The sequence below is a fragment of the Bubalus bubalis genome, chromosome 11 (assembly GCF_019923935.1).
Source record: "Bubalus bubalis isolate 160015118507 breed Murrah chromosome 11, NDDB_SH_1, whole genome shotgun sequence".
Classification (NCBI taxonomy): Eukaryota; Metazoa; Chordata; class Mammalia; order Artiodactyla; family Bovidae; genus Bubalus; species Bubalus bubalis.
Genome location: NC_059167.1, coordinates 39,913,942 through 39,932,298, shown reverse-complemented (window position 1 = coordinate 39,932,298; position 18,357 = coordinate 39,913,942). Strand labels below are relative to the sequence as shown.

Below are 18,357 nucleotides of genomic sequence, written 5' to 3'. Positions count from 1 at the left end.
CTGGAGAATCCCAGGGATGGGGCAGCCTGGTGGACTGATGTCTATGGGGTCGCACCGAGTCGGACACGACTGAAGTGACTCAGCAGCAGAAGAGTAGAATATCACTTACCCTCTGTGTTCCAATCTATCAACACATTTAGTGAACTGAAGATCACGAGTATATCCTGATCTACCTCCAGAGCCGCCAGTCTTGTCTAAGCAAACATTGTCTCTTGTCTAGACTACTTATTGTGATAATTTTCCTCCTTCTCGCCCCCATAAAATGCATATACTACAGAGTACCCAACTGATTAAAAAAAAAAAAATACAACTGAGTTTTACCATTTTAATTTTTATAGTGATCTATGGATCCATGTAATGTTACTCCCTCTTCAGTGTCATCTCTTATCACTCTCTACCACCCCAGCTCTGCTTCCTTTTCCCTGACTGTTGAGCATGCCAAGACTGATTCTCAGTTCAGTTCAGTTGCTCAGTCATGTCCGACTCTTTGTGACCCCATGAATTGCAGCATGCCAGGCCTCCCTGTCCATCACCAACTCTCGGAGTTCACTCAAACTCACGTCCATCAAGTTGGTGATGCCATCCAGCCATCTCATCCTCTGTCGTTCCCTTTTCCTCCTGCCCCCAGTCCCTCCCAGCATCAGAGTCTTTTCCAATGAGTCAACTCTTCGCATGAGGTGGCCAAAGTACTGGAGTTTCAGCTTTAGCATCATTCCTTCCAAAGAACACCCAGGACTGATCTCCTTTAGAATGGACTTGTTGGATCTCCTTGCAGTCCAAAAAGCATCAATTCTTGATGCTCAGCTTTCTTCACAGTCCAACTCTCACATCCATGCATGACCACTGGAAAAACCATAGCCTTGACTAGATGGACCTTTGTTGGCAAAGTAATGTCTCTGCTTTTGAATATGCTATCTAGGTTGGTCATAACTTTCCTTCCAAGGAGTAAGCATCTTTTAATTTTATGGCTGCAGTCACCATCTGCAGTGATTTTGGAGCCTGAAAAAATAAAGTCTGACACTCTTTCCACTGTTTCCCCATCTATTTGCCATGAAGTGATGGGACCGGATGCCATGATCTTCATTTTCTGAATGTTGAGTTTTAAGCCAACTTTTTCCCTCTCCTCTTTCACTTTCATCAAGAGGCTTTTGAATTCCTCTTCACTTTCTGCCATAAGGGTGGTGTCATCTGCATATCTGAGGTTATTGATATTTCTCCCAGCAGTCTTGATTCCAGCTTGTGCTTCTTCCAGCCAGCATTTCTCATGATGTACTCTGCATAGAAGTTAAATAAGCAGGGTGACAATATACAGCCTTGATGTACTCCTTTTCCTATTTGGAACCAGTCTGCTGTTCCATGTCCAGTTCTAACTGTTGCTTCCTGACCTGCATATAGGTTTCTCAATAGGCAGGTCAGGTGGTCTGGTATTCCCCATATGCTACTGGAGATCAGTGGAGAAATAACTCCAGAAAGAATGAAGGGATGGAGCCAAAGCAAAAACAATACCCAGTTGTGGATGTGGCTGGTGATAGAAGCAAGGTCTGATGCTGTAAAGAGCAATATTGCCTAGGAACCTGAAATGTTAGGTCCATGAATCAAGGCAAATTGGAAGTGGTCAAACAGGAGATGGCAAGAGTGAACATCAACATCCTAGGATTCAACGAACTAAAATGGACTGGAATGGGTGAATTGAACTCAGATGACCATTATATCTACCACTGCAGGCAGGAATCCCTTAGAAGAAACGGAGTAGCCATCATGGTCAACAAAAGAGTCTGAAATGCAGTACTTGGATGCAACCTCAAAAATGACAGAATGATCTCTGTTTCCAAGGCAAACCATTCAATACCACAGTAATCCAAGTCTATGCCCCAACCAGTAATGCTGAAGAAGCTGAAGTTGAACGGTTCTATAAAGATTGATCCTACCTCTGAGTTTTTGTTGTTCTTATATTTTGCTCTCTTTGGAATGTTCTATTCCCTGATTTTTTGCGGAACTTATTTCCTCTTTCTCAGAGACTTCCTTTGATAACCGAACCTAATCTGGCTTCTCCTCTTTCCTTTTTCTTTCCCTCATCCTGGCTTCCAGTCATTCTTTATCACATGATTCTGTTTTATGTGTATAGCATATGTCTTTTGTTACCAGGAATTATCTCACCCATCTATTTATTTACTTGTTGATTGTACATCAATTCCGATGAATTATAAAATCCACAAAAGCATTGATTTTGTATATCTTGGTCACTTCCTGTAACAGATGCTGTTCATCCTCTACTCCTCCGCTCATGTCTCTTGAGGCCATCCTAGAAATCACCTGCACCTCCAGTTGACCTTTGTTTTATATTCCCAAAGCTTTCTATTTCCACACCTTCCTGCCTGAGGGCATTCTTTGGTCATTCTTCCTGGAAGACAAGAAATGCTGGAAAGTTGATGCTTCCAGGTACAACACTCAGTCAGTAAATAAAATCAGGAAATCATAAGTAAAATACACAGTTTTCTCTTTACTTGGGTAGACAATTATAAGGTCAAATTTATAGGCATGTTTTATATCTTTCAGAGTCTCCAGCATAACCACACACAGTAGTAAATAACTTATTCATGCACATTTCATTGACTCTTATTTATTTCTCTTTTCTTTGTTGTTCTTAATTAAAATCGAGATATTTTTACATTTCCATATCTCCAGTGCTTGTTCAGATTTGTCGTTCATTGTACTGTCACTCTCCCTGCTTTGTTTCTATCCTCCTTTTTTCTACCCTAGCTTGTCTTGCCAATGCTAATGATTTTTCTTTATGATTTCCTCCTCTGGTTTGTAGTAATTTATTTTTCATCTGTATGATGTTTAAGAGCAATTTATGTTAGTATACAGTGAGCACTGAATATTTTGGTGATTGGTCAGCAATTCTTGTAGGGTATATTTAGGTAAAAATGAGAATGAATCCCTTATGACATTCCTTTCCTATACAAAGGAATGGATTTTCATGGCAAATGCCTGGTCACTCCAAATGAATTTGGCTCCTTTTCCTCAATACCCATGCTTTCTTCTTCTGTAGTTGAATTTATGGCCACCCCCCAAAAGACTATATTTTCTTGCCTCTTTCAAAAAGATGTGGCCCTATGAATAAGCTTTGGACAAAAGGATGAGACAATGAAGGAGATATGGGCAATTTCATATATATGCCTTTGAAAGGAACAGATGTGTCTTTTCCTTTCCATATTCCCCTACTTTTTGGCTATAATAAAGATGTGGTGGTGCGATGTTCTTGGGCAACATAGAAAAAAAAGTTGGATCCTTGCAACATGGATGGAACTCCATATCCATACCTGGTTTCTTAGGACCCTGTGAAGCAAGCTGCTATACCAGTGTAGGCTTAATGTGAAGGAGATAAAAACTACCTAGTTTCAGCTAACCATGTTTTGCATCTTAGTTCCGTAGAGCTGACCCATGGATGGTCCTAATGATTAGGGATGTCCAGCAGAAGATCACACTGTTACAGTCTCTCTCTTTTCTTCCTTTCTCTTCATTCTCTCTTTCTTTATCTTTCTCTCTCTCTCTCTTTATATATATATATATAACATACATTTATTTCTATAATAAATTGGCACACACCCATAAAAATCAAAACACATATAACTAGAACATGTGATGTATAAAAAGAACACATTTCTTAAAAAGGATGGATTATTTGGAATGTTTCTCCTCAAAATAATGTGATACAGATTTACTCTCTTTGAGGTTATCTGTGAGATCTATGCATGGGTGTGATAGTATGCAGGAATAACAGCAAGGACATATTCTGTAGTATTCTCCCATCATAGTAGGGATCCCTAGCCTGATTCTTTTGACAGATGTTAATATAGAATTTGAATTACAAGTAATCTAACCATGGGTGAAAGATAATAGTGTTTGACATAGCTGTTTCAAAGTATCACTGGAGAAATTGTAACACATGAAAATTAAAAGTTATTTTTCATCTTTTGTGGTTACCTCTGAGTTAGTTGTATTATTCAGCCAATTACACTCTCAGGTATTCTAATTCTGTTTTTAAAATTATGATAGCGAAACTCTACATGTTTGTGTGAATTGTAAATAAGAAAGTGTATATACTAAGTAGTGAAAGTGAAGTCACTCAGTCATGTCCGACTCTTTGCGACCCCATGGACTGTAGCCTTCCAGGCTCCTCTGTCCATGGGATTCTCCAGGCAAGAGTACAGGAGTGGGTTGCCATTTCCTTCTCTAGGGGATCTTCCTGACCCAGGGACTGAACCTGGGTCTCCCGCATTCCAGGCAGATGCTTTAACCTCTGCGCCACCAGGGAAGCCTACTAAGGTCTACTAAGTAGACCACCCCACAATTCTATAGCCCTCTTCCACTTTCAAACCATGTCCTGAATGGCTCAAAACAAAGCAAGTGGAGTGTGTGAACATGCTTGATTCTTTCTCATGTACTCCTGTAGCTTAGGAATCTGTTGATATAGAGCATCTCAATGTGCTTACTTGTCTTCTGACTTCTGGGTAGGCACTGTCAGTGATCATCAAGGAGGGAGATAAAAGATCTGACTTCTTCTGGGTGATCACAGCATGAATTGTCCTCAAAAGAAAAATCACTGCTCTTCAAGGTGGCTCTCTTCACATAGACATTTTGTTTCCAGGTTGTGATGAGTCTGTTATTCTCTGCCCCTTTAGGCCTAGAGACAGTACCAGCTGCAGTGTACATACAGCATTATTCTTTTTGGTGTATCTACTCACAACTTGTAAATAGCTCATTTTTTTAATATACTGTATTCAGATATCCCCATTTAAGTGTATCATATATTTCTTCCCAGAACCTGAGTGCTATAGTTTGAAAAATCAGCTTTTAGTGAATATTTCAAGGGAGATTTCTTCTTTCTTTCTTCTTGCAATATTTCTCACATATTCTTACACTTGTTTAAATGTTACAGTAGATTCAGTAGTTAGAGCGGAAAAGATTTAGGACTGAAAATCATTATGCCAAATTAGAAAAGCACATCATACTGAGTTCTGTGAAGACATTAATATTACTTTGCTATACACTATGTTCATAAGGATCGCAATCATTTTTATCTATTTCTGCTTTTTTGATTCCCAGAAAAATCACTCCCCCCCCCAATATATATTCTTTCCTTGGGCTTCCTGGTGGCTCAGCAGTAAAGAATCTGCCTGCAATGCAGGAGCCACAGGAGATGCGGGTTCAATCCCTGTGTCTAGAAGTACCCCTAGAGGAGGGCATGGCAACCACTCCAGTATTCTTGCCTGGAGACACTCATAGACAGAGGAGCCTGTGGGCTGTAGTCCATGGAGTCATGAAGAGTCAGACATGACTGAAGTGACTGAGTACACACGCATATTCTTTCCTTGGAAGCCTTAAATCAAATCTAGCCTAAATCAAATGTCTCTCAGACTTCTTTTTTTGGAGGCAAACCTCCTATTTAGATTAGCATGGAAGTTTTTCTTTTATTTACCTCTCTTCAATGCTTGTAATGAGTATCATATTTTCATGAAGACTCTTTTTAAAAAAAAGTCTTTTATTACTTTTAAAAAAATTCCTAAAAGGTTTATGGAAGACTGTAATTTCAAAGCTTTCGGCAGTTTTCTGTATTAAAGAGGTTGTGACATGAATTTACCTTTGCAGTTTCTCTTTTTAATAAAAAAAATTACAAAACTGTGATCTTTAATTATGCAAATATAAGGCAAGTATTGAACAATTATTCCTGAGAAAGGCATGCGTTAAAATAGAATCCTTTTATTTTTAACAAGTTTTTCTTGGTGTTACTGAAGGTCAAAAGTTTTAATGTAGATTATTAAGAAATGTTACAGATTATCCTTGAAATTCAAAAGAAATATAAACTTGCCTCCTAAAAATCAGTGATAAAAGTAAGAAATCAGTGAATAGACATTTTAAGACTAGAAAGCCAAGTATTCTGGTTCGTACATGTGAATGGGAGTCTAGTCAGATATTCTGCAAATATTCTGCCTTGTGGTCAAGTAATGGTTTCTTTTTTATGTAACAATTTAGATTTCATCATCCCTGAACATTTTCACTTACTCTTGGGAGGAATGCTTGTATTTTGTCTTGTCCAACAAGTCATTTTATTAGATTGGCAGCAGGTGTCACAGAGAGAGTAAGAAAAGATGTGCAAGCCTGATTTTCATCCCAGAGCAGTGGAAATATAGTCAAAAGGAGATTGGGCTGGGCAACAGAAACTCGACCTGGACCAGAACTGATGTCCCAAAACTGGATCAGTACTTCGCTTTAGGATACAATATCCTGCAACTGTATGTGCTAGAATCATTCTATGGTTATTCATCAAGTAGGTTCGCCTTAAGATGTGGAGATGGGTATCCTCTGAGAGCTTTAGAAATACTGAGTATAGATCTTTCTTGTGAGAGGAGACAAGAAAGGAGGGCTGGAGAGATGAACTGGGGTTTTGGCCATGAGGTGTTTTCCTCTCTGAGCTCTGTGGGTATTGCCCTTGGAATAAGGGCAGTTGGGAGAGAATATGTCCTTGTGCAATAGGTAGTTCACCTGGTGCTTCAGGTGAAGTGAAATGTATACGCCTACTCTGAGAAATCTAGAAACTATTTGGGGAAGTAAGACTAATGAAGAAATTGCTACAGAATACTGAGATGCAATTTTGAATTACTGTAATTTCAGGACTAACAAATAATATGACCTTGTTTTGTAACTCGAGAAAGAAATGGCAGCTCACTCCAGTGTTCTTCCCTGGTGAATCCCATGGATAGAGCTACCTGGCAGGCTGCAGTCCACTGGTCTCAAAGAGTTGGAAATGACTGAAGCAACTTAGCACATTATATAATTACAAGCTTGCCATATATAATTATTTTCATTTAATTTTGTAGAAGATAACCAATGAAGTTTGGTTTCTCCATTCTTGACCAGGCTTGATTAGAATAAAGGTGATGTTTTCTGCATAAGCTTCCTATCTTTTCTAAGTATCAACCAGAGTGGGGGTTGGCATTAGCAGTAGAATACAAGGTTCTAGAAATTCAAATTACTTTATTTTCTATTTTCATTCATTTATACATAAGTGCAATCCAGTTAAACATAAAGGGCAGCCTCCCAAGAGAAAATAATCTTAAGGGCTCTCAAAATTGGGCAATTTGTAGCAAGGGGTAATCATCATATTATCAGTTTATAAGAATAGCTACCATTTATGAAGTACTTACTGTTTTGCTAATATGCTTTGCATATTTTATCTGTAGTCCTTTTTAAAACAATGCAGATGAAGTGTTATTATTCTTATTGATGACAAAGCTAGAGACTCAGAGATGTTAAGTGACTTACTATAGATAGCATGGCTAATAAGTGGCTGTGTAAAGATTCAGACTGAATTTGGGTTGGATCCCATGCCAATGAGTTCAGCCAGCCAGAGTACTGCCAGAAAGTTTTGTTCAGATGATGTACCTATGAGTTCTTTGGTCTTTTTTTTTTTTCCCTTTTCATTTTTACTTCATAAGCTAACCAAGCTATCTTCTTTCCACAATACTGTCTATGACTTGGTCATCCAAATGATAAATCTCTTTTGTCATTACCTATTGATATATCTCATGAATACCACTTAAGTTAGTTTATGACTTCTAGTGAGTAGCCAGTCTCTTTTCAGAGAGTAAGAGGCTGCAGGTTCTTTGACTGACATAACATCATTTACTACATCAGTTCCTAAATTATTTGAATTGTTTGCCTTATTCATCTTCACTCACAGCTAATCCAAAATTGACTAGAGTTGGGATCAATGAGATTCAAATTAAATCTTATACCTTTATTTGAATCATTAGTCAGATAGATTTGATTTACATCTTTCTATTCCCTACTCCACCAGAAGCATTTACTTGACACAGCTTAAGCCATATTACATAATTTTCACAAGTCAGACAAGAATGTCAATTTAAGTTTTAGAAACTACACCGTGTACATTTGCAGTGATTTATAATGTTATCTTATTAGATTAATTCTACAGCTGTATCAGAAAACTGCACATCTAGATTTGTACATCTAGACAGTTTTACATTCATCATCTTCAGTTTCTTCCAGAAAGATGCATTTTTCACAAGGTTTGAGCTGTTTCTTAGATGAGCTGCTTGAATTTTGCATAAATGAAGTCTCTCAAATATGGTGGGAAACTTTACTAAAATATTCTGAAACAGAAAGATCACTTTTGGGTTATACTGCAACTGTTGGTTTTGTTTCATGCCATCTTGCCATTAAGTCTCAAATGAATGAAGGCTAGTACGTAGAAATACAAATAGTTATTTGCTAGGTACTGTGCCAAATGCTTCACCTCCATGATTTTATTTAATTCTTATATGCACATTCAGAGGCAGGTTTTATTATCCGTGTTTTATTTATCAAAACAAAACAAAACCACACACAAAGAGGTAAGCGATAATATGCCAAAAGCCACGATGTCCAAATGACTCTCAAATTCTTTCTTTAGCCACTACACTACAGTGTGTGCCTCCCTGGGCCGCACTCGACATCTAACTCATTATTTCTGGACTGTTTATTTTAGTGGTTGCCCTGCCCCTTCTTTGCACCTTCCGTCCTTGATTTGATCCACATCATTTTTGAAAATTATGTTACTCTTTGGAAATTTAGCAATGTTTAAAACTGCTCAAATTTGGTAAGAAAGGAGGGAAACATAGCTCAATCTAGCCTACTTATTTACCAAGGTAAGACAAAAAAGATATGCCCATGTTATGTGTGAGATAAGATGATGTTCTAAAATATCAAGTTACTTATCCAGGTATCAGCAAGGAGGACTAGGGCCAGCAAAGGAAGCTGAGGTCTCTCTTCATTTTAATTCTTTGGAAAGTATATGTTGTCTTTGTCCTTGTGAGAGTGAACAGCTAAATTATGTTCTTTAACGATAGTTGTTGTTGTTTAGTCACTAAGTCGTGTCTGACTCTTTTGTGATCCCATGGACCATAGCCCTCAAAACTACTCTGTCCATCCATGGGATTTCCCAGGCAAAAATACTGGAGTGGTTTGCCATTTCCTTCACCAGGGGATTTTCTTGACTTAGGGGCTGAAACTGTGTCTCCTGCATTGGCAGGCAGATTCTTTAACCCTGAGCCACCCGGGTAGATATCACTTAAAACTTACTGTCAGGCCCTCTGATTGGAGATATGTGTAACACTGACTTACTGTGACCTAGGAAAGGCTGCCAAGGATGTCTTCAACAAAGGATATGCGTTTGGCATGGTCAGATAGATCTGAGAACCAAGTTATGTAGTGGAGTGGAATTTTCTACTTCTGGTCATGTTTATACCAATATAGGGAGGGCAACCTAGAGGTCAAATACAAAGTCTGTAACTGTGGGCTGACCCTCACCCAAGGTGGTACACAGACAGTACTCTTGGAAGAGAAATCTCTTTGGAGAATAAGTTGGCTGAAGGGTTGAAACTGACTCTTGATACCATTTTTGTACTAAAAATGGTATCAAGAAAAGAAAAGAAGAGTGGAAAATTAAAGGCCTCATATAAACAGGATTGTTTCAGTCTTGACAGTAGCATTGATATAGATTTTTCTAGACCAACCATCTATGATTGGGCTATGCTGGCCTTTGAAGGTTGGTTTGCAGGCTATCAGATGAATTTTGACACAGCCAAATCCAAACTGTCACAGAATAATTTTCCACTGGGTTACGAGGCCACAGACTTCCAGCTGCACACTCACATGAACAATGGCACTGAATTTGGAGGGTCCATCTACCAAAAGATGAACGAGACGATGGAAACATCAGTAAACCTAATGTGGACGATCAGCAGTGATGACAGCCTTTAAGGCATCCCTGCTAAGTACAACCTGGATATAGAACTTCTCTATCTGATAAAGTAAATAGTATCAGTCTGATTGAATTGGGTTATACTCAGACCCTTTGACCCAGAGTGAAACTCACCCTGTCAGCTCTAATTAATAGAAAGAATATCAATGCAGGAGGCCACAAGTTAGGGCTGGGATTTGAACTAGGTTTTAAGTAAAGCATCAGCATGTCCCTAGAGATGAAGAGAAATGAACCCACTATATTTTGACCTTAAAATTCTTCTGTGAAATTTCAATAGTGCGAACTTTTTATTATTCTGAAGAATTGTAATCCTCTCCACACTGAGGCCTACCTAATAAGTCCATCCTAAGGGAGGTACTTGAAGGAATGTCTAGAAGTTGTCATGTTCCTGCTGCATTTCAGTTCAGTTCTGCAGTGTTATTTTAAACTTCTTCCTCAGCAATAGTGTAGTGTCATGTTAGAAAGGAGTTGACCCAACCCTGCAGTTGTCCATCACGTCCTACATGTCATACACCACTTTTTTATGACCTTGTAATGTATTTGCCTCTGTACTATAGTGGAATCTTTGGTTTTGCATTGGAATAAAATAAAATAAACCCATCATATTTGGAACATAAAAAAACAAAAACAAAAACATATTGTGTAAAAGGATAAAGTTTAGAGGTCACCATTTCTAAAAGGAAGGACAAACTTTGATTTTCTAAGGTTAGGATCCAAAATACAGTTTGTGTCATAGTATATGAAGCTAGGTTGATAATGAAAATGAAAGAGAATGGAAGCAAGTATTCCCTTTATTCATAGTCAGATGTCACAGATAAAAGAATTTATAATGCATTAATAGAACAAATATTAAATACAATTGAAGGATATAGGGAGATTTTCCAAGAAAAATTAACATAATGTGATAAATTCAAAGATTTCAACAAGTCATTAAATCTGTTTCAAAGTAGCTGTATAATTGTACCATCAGAAGAATTTTAATTATCCATAAGAGTTCATGGTAACTGAAGCATTGAATGAAGATGAAAACTTTTTTTTTAAGATTTCTTACAATTAGATAATATATGAAAACAAATGTGCAGTTAGCATAAGTTACAAAATTTTTAAAAATGTTTAGCTGGTATGGTCAAGAAATTCTGCACTCCTCTGAATTAAGTAATGTTACTAAATAGACAAGTTTTTAGAAAATATCAAATCGCTAATGATGACATAGCACTCATTAAAGGGAATTGACACTATTCTAACACCTTGAAAAATGAGGAACAAATTTAATTTCATGATAATAAATCTTAGTTGTTTTAAAGCGTGAAATAACATTGTGTTTTCTAGTATTTTAGTTTCTTCTTACATCATAAATAATCCACACAAGAAGTATGACGACTCTCAAAAATGACACATTATCATTCTCTTATTATAATAGTGGTTGTAGAAGTCTATTAGGCACAGTTAATTTGTCCCTAATCACTTTTGTGTGCTTAGTCGCTTCAGATGTGTCCGACTCTGTGCAACCTTGTGAACTGTAGTCAGCCGAGCTCCTCTGTCCATGGGGATTTTCTGGGCAAGAATACCAGGGTGGGTTGCCATGCCCTCCTCCAGAGGATCTTCCTGACCCAGGGTTCGGACTGGTATCGTTTTTGTCTCCTGCATTGGCAGGCAGGTTCTTTACCACTAGCACCACCTGGGAAGCCCCTCTAATCACTTTTACTTTCCCCCATTTGTATTCAGCTTCAGAATGAAAACCCCGTTGTTCCCCATCTGTGGCTAACCTTGACTGCTTTCTCTGCCCATTTTATTTCAGCAGTTTGGGCAAGCCAGCTAACTAAAAAATTCTGTGTAGTGCATAGAAAGATGACAAAAAATAAATTTCTCAATTCTATACAAAGTTCCTTAAAGAGATTGAAAAATACTCAATTTTTGTATTGCTGCATAGTTTTACAAAGAGGGACAACCAGTTTTAAGTTTTATATGCTACTAGAAGTATCTCACTTTGTTGTATTTATTCATGGTTATTGCATTTTTAATCCCATAAACATGGAACTGGAAAAAATATATAGATAATATCATAATGTATTATTATGGAATATATTTTTGTATTTATATGAAATTTATATTTATAAATTATATGTGCTTAGTCACTTCAGTCATGCCTGACCATAACCCATGAGGCTCCTCTGTGCATGGGATTTTCCTGGAAAGAATATTGGAGTGGGTAGCCATGTTCTCCTCCAGGGGATCTTCCTGACCCAGGGATCAAATCTGTGCCTTCTCTTTGCAGGCAGGTACTTTACCTTCTAAGCCACTGGAGAAGGCAGATAAATCATATATTATAGTATATTATTATATAATACATTTTTGTATTTATATGAAATTTATATTAATAAATCATAGATACATTTAAGGAAAAACTCACGTACCCTCATCTGTCTTTGGATTTATCTCAATCCAAAGGTAAGCTATAGAATTTAAAAATGTGTGGAAGTTTAAGGCTATTGGATTAATGAATGGTTTAAATAGAGATAAGTATTATTTCAGTTATGTGTCCATAAGGTTCTTTTGCAATTATTTTAATTCAGTGACCTTTTATAGTTCCATCTGAGTCAAAGAATTCTGCAGTGCTGGTAGAAACTTTGTAACATTTTATAAATAGAAGTTGAATGAAAAATAGAAGAATAGAAGAGTTAACTGTGTCTACAGATAAATAAATAGTCTTCAAAATAGTGATTGGTCTTGGGTGACAAAGCTTTGCTTTTGTGATAAAAAGCTTGCTAACAGTGTTTTAATTGAAACTTTTAATCTGAATGTTGTCTGAATTGTGTTAAATGTTACTTTCCTACCTTAATTCAGATTTTCTTAATCTTCATTTTCACATTGAGTATTGTTACACTGTCTGCCTCATTATGCTAAAGAAAGATGAAGTAAGCTATTAACATTCTGAACAGCCTATGAGATGTTATGATATAGAATGTCATTCATTTTTATGAGTTGGCTGTCAGTGTGGGCTGCAATAAAGTTATAATTCCTTCCTGGCATTATGTGATAGCTGATATTGCTGCAAAATCCTTATTAAAATTTCAATAATTGTAAATTAAAACAAAAATAAATGGTGTTTTTATGAAATACTTGTTTCTGAAAGTCAGGTGATACAGAACAGGGCTCTCCAAGATGGACATTATTTGCTTTGTAGATTTAAAACATCATAATTTCACTGTTTTTATCTTTACTAAAAAAATTAGAATCATTCAAAACTTTTAGCAACAGAAGCTGGTTTGCTTATACTGAGAGAAGTGAGATGACGAAGTTGCATTATTGCTTCACCAAATCTACTCTTAAATTGCTGCATGATGTCATTTGACAGAAAACTTGAAAGTTACAATTTGAATATTTTTTTTCTATTTAAATATTTGGTAGGGAAGGGACAGTGTTTTACATGTCATCTCATGGCCTCATTAAATGAATATGTTAATGTAGCATTCAGCTTGCAAATTTCCTCATGCAAAATAGAAAACAACTACAAGAGAGAGCCTCTAGGACAGTTAATGCTGTATTATTTAGCAAAAGTTATCAAAACATGCACATTATCATTCAAAACAAAGGAATTTATACTCAAGTTCACTCATATATATTATTTATGAAAAGTATGTATTGAAAGAAAGGAAATGTTTTATTTTATTTTAATTTTTTCACTGAAGTATAGGAACTATTTTAAGTTAAGTAGATGATAAATGTCATTATAATGAATGTGATTGGAAAAGAGTATATAAAGGAGGAATAATCATTTTATGTCATATGTTTCATAGCGTTTATTCTCATCTCTATCATCTTCATAAATTACTGAAACTTGAGGAGAGAAATTTGGTGCTTTTAAAGATCTGTCTAACTTTGTTTAGTAAGATACCACTAGTAAGATACCATGGACTTCCCCAGTGATGCAGCGGTAAAGATTCTGCCTGCAATGCCTGTTCAATCCCTGGGTCTGGAAGATCCCCTGGAGAAGGAAAGGGCAATCTACTTCAGTGTTCTTGCCTGGAAAGTCCCATGGACAGAGAAGCCTGGTGAGCTACAGTCCATGGAGTCGCAAAAGAGTCAGATACATCTTAGCAACTAAACAAGTAATATACCCAGAGTGAACTTGACAAATTTGTATAGGTCCATGAAATAAGATTAAGATTTGTATAGGCCCATGAAATAAGATTAATGTGCCAGTATAAAGGCAGTCTACCTAAAAATAGATTGATCCACTAAACTGTCATAGCACCTTAATTCTATCACTTAATAAAGTATCTTTATTATGAATCTTTATTTTGAATCTTTACTCATAAGTCTTTGTTATTCACTAATACTGTATATTGTTTTTGTTATTGTTTTATTTTGTTTTATGCTCCATTGGAGGTGAGACTTTCCACTACACTCCAGAATATGCCTGTCTTCTGGCCACCACAGTTAACATTTCCATTGCTTCTATCAACAGAACCTAATTGCACCTGGTGATGGTATGGATAATTGAGAAAGTAAAATATTATGGAATGAGCAAAAGATATGCCAATCCTATGAACCATCAGTAGAGTAATAGCCTAGTTGTATCTCTAAGTGTAATCCATGGATCTTGTGCATCAGCATCATCTGGAATGCCTATTAAAATATTGATTCAGGATCCCACCTCAGAGCTACTGAGGTAGAATCTGTATGCAATTTGCTTGATGATCAGCATGTTACAAACTCCAAGATAATTTCAATGGACATGGAAGTTTTTATAAGTGGTGTAAATAATTGTCAGTGATGATGCCTATGCTGCTAAAAGCTCTGAATCCAATGGTAATGTTCAAAAAACACACAAGGAAAGAGGCACAATGGTTTTCAAATCATTCCAGAATAGACAGGTAATTTTGTCATGGAAATCAACTTGGCAAATGCTTCTTTTTTTTCTTATTATTTTATTTAAAAATGTGTTGCTTCTAAATTGAGTCTCTTAGCCTTGACCCCATGGTCATCATTTGGCAAGGCCATTTAACTTACTCTTTCTGAGCATTTTAGGAGGCAGAATAGATCAGTAGATCATGGTTAGAACATGTACTGGTCAATGTCTCAGCAAAAAACAGATGGAATGCTAGATAGTGAGTGACCAGGGATGGAGCTAGGGACTGAAGGCACAAAATTTAAGAAGACACTCAATCTGAAGTGTGTGTAAGCACTCTAGGTGCATTATCTTTTAAAGAACAAGTGTTATACCTAGAAATTCCAGAGTAATGAGGTCAGGGCAATAGTTACCAGAACTCAGAGAGGATATGTCACCTAATAGAAGTAATCTTAGATGGAGGAAAGCCTGATGCCAGCAGCCACCTTACAAGGAGGAAGCCAGAGGAATAAATATGCACGTATCCCTCTCCTCCACTCTCTTTATTGGTTGAACATAACCAGAAGCTGGAGGGAAAGAGACATCTTCACTGGAGTCCATACTCCCAAGTCAGCTTTCCAGGGTCCCAGCAGGGTGGCAAAGACTGGGAAGTGCATCTGTGGTGAGGGAGACAGAAGGCACTGGGATAAGACAAAGAGCCAGAGTGCCTAGGCCTCCCAGTTCACCATCATCTGTCTTAATGTCTTAGGGCCTTGCTCATGTCTTCTACATGCAGGAGTAATAGCATCTGCCTCATAGAACTATTTTTAGGAATAAATTCATATCTATAAAGATTTTATTTACCTTTTTATTGGAGTATAGTTGATTTACAGTGTTGTATTAGCTTCAGGTGTATAGCAAAGTGAATCAGTTATACATATATCCACTCTTTTTTAGATTATTTTCCCATATAGACCATTAGAGTATTGAGTAGAGTGACCTGTAGGTCCTTATTAGTTATCTATTTTCTTGTTTTAGTTATCTATTTTATATATAGTAGTTTATGTATCTTGGAGAAGGCAATGGCACCCCACTCCAGTACTCTTGTCTGGGAAATCCCATGGATGGAGGAGCCTGGTAGGCTGCAGTCCGTGGGGTCGTTAAGAGTCAGACACGACTGAGCGACTTGACTTTCACTTTTCACTTTCATGCATTGGAGAAGGAAATGGCAACCCACTCCAGTGTTCTTGCCTGGAGAATCCCAGGGACAGGGGAGCCTGGGTGGGCTGCCATCTATGGGGTCGCACAGAGCCAGACATGACTGACCCAATTTAGCAGCAGTAGCAGCAGCAGTTTGTGTATCTTAATCCCAATCTCTCAGTTTCCCTCTTCCTTCTCCCCTTACCTGGTAACTTTGTTTGTTTTCTATATTTGTGACTCTACTTCTGTTTTGTAGATAACTCCATTTGTACCCTTTTTTAGATTCTACGTATATGAGATATCATATGATATGTCTTTGTCCATTATTACTCAATATGACAATCTCTAGGATCATCCATGTTACTGCAAATGGCAGTATTTTATTCATTTTATCACTGAGTAATATTCCATTGTATATATGTACTGCTTATTCATCCATCCCTCTGTTTCCTAGGGATATATGCCCTTGTATAGGATTGCAGGATCATGTGGTAGCTCTATTTTTAGTTTTTGTAAGCAACCTCCATACTATTCTCCACAGTGCCTGTACCAGTTTACATTCTGACCAACAGTGTAGGAGGGTGGACCTCTGCTTTTTGAGGTAAAAAGTAATTCAGAGATTCCCTATAACCTGCCAAATAAAGTCAAACTTTAAAGCAAGATATGGAGTCACTGACATGAGCTTACTTTCTGATTCAGTGTTCTACTGAACCCAATAAATTTTCTCAGCAATTGTTTATCTAAAAAGGAGAAAGTCCTTTATCATGCCCTTTTTAAAGATGTTTTTGCTGTATATAGGATTCTAGTTTGACATTTTCTTTTAGAACTTTAAAGATATTTTATTTTCTATGACTTGGAAAGTGTATGATGAGAGGCGTGCTATAATTTTAATTTTGTTCCTCTGATTGAAATGTTTCACCCTATGCAGTCTTCAATATTTTCTATTTATCTTTGGATCCTCACCTTTTAGCTAATAAATGCCTAAGAGTGTTCTTTATTTTATTTTAATTTATTCTCTCTAGGATCCATTGTGCTTCTTCAATTTGTATACTATTGTCTTATGAAAATATTGGAAAATTACTGGCCATGGGTCTCTTTTTCTTTAAATAATTTTTTATGTCCTGTTGTGTCTGTCTGTTTCTCTCTTCAGTTCTCTAGGATTCCAGTTATAGGTATTTTATTATGTTTTATTTTGTCTCACAGATTTTGAATGCATTTTTCTCTTCGTTATTGTTAGCTAACTTTTTTAAAAAAATTGTTTTCCCTCTTTGTTTCATAGGGATCATTTCTATTAAACTATCTTAAAGTACAATTTTTTTTTCTTTACTATATCCAATCTGCTAATAAAACCATCAGAGGAATTCTTCAGGTCAGATATGTTTTAAAAAATTTCTAACATGTACATTTGATCTTTTTTTTTTTTATAGTTTCTTAACTCCATTTAAAATTTCTGATTATGTTTATTGTCTGGTTTTTCCACTAGATTAGTTTACATATTAGTTAGTGTTAGTCACTCAGTCATGTCCAACTATGTGACTCCATGGATTGTAGCCCGTCAGGCTCCTCTGTCTATGAAATTCTCTAGGCAAGAATATTGGAGTAGGGTTGCTGTTTCCTCCTCCAGGGGATCTTCTCAACCCAGGATTTGAACGTGGGTCTCCTGTATTGCAATTGGATTCTTTACCGTCTGAGACACCAGCAAAGCCATTTTACATATTAATTATGCTTATTTAAATATTGTTTCTATATCTGGGCATATGCAGACCTTGTTCTGTTAACTTCTAATTCTTGACAATTGGTTCATCTTTTTGACTTTCTTCTTTTGTCTGTGTATGTCTTATAATTCTTGAAAAATGATGTACATTGTGATAAAAGAACAATAGAAACTGAAGTATATATTACTTATGCACAGTAATGGGCATAAATAACACTTCTGTTAAGCCATTTGTGTGTAGCTAAAAGCTCAACATTCAGAAAACTAAGATCATGCATCTGGTCCCATCACTTCATGGCAAATAGATGGGGAAACAGTGGAAACAGTGTCAGATTTTATTTTTCTGGGCTCCAAAATCACTGCAGATGGTGATTGCAGCCATGAAATTAAAATATGTTTACTCCTTGGAAGGAAAGTTATGACCACCCTAGATAGTATATTCAAAAGCAGAGATATTACTTTGCCAACAAAGGTCCATCTAGTCAAGGCTATGGTTTTTCCTTGTGGTCATGTATGGATGTGAGAGTTGGACTGTGAAGAAGGCTGAGCGCCGAAGAATTGATGCTTTTGAACTGTGTTGTTGGAGAAGACTCTTGAGAGTCCCTTGGACTGCAAGGAGATCCAACTAGTCCATTCTAAAGGAGATCAGCCCTGGGTGTTCTTTGGAAGGACTGATGCTAAAGCTGAAACTCCAGTACTTTGGCCACCTCATGTGAAGAGTTGACTCATTGGAAAAACTGATGCTGGGAGGGATTGGGGGCAGGAGGAGAAGGGGACGACAGAGGA

General features: G+C 37.0%; 1 pseudogene; it reads left to right on the top strand.

Annotated features, from left to right (window-relative positions):
• The window catches only part of LOC102389315, a 108,176-nt pseudogene extending 98,154 nt beyond the window's left edge, over nt 1-10,022 (top strand).
• Nucleotides 10,023-18,357: the final 8,335 nt, after the last annotated feature.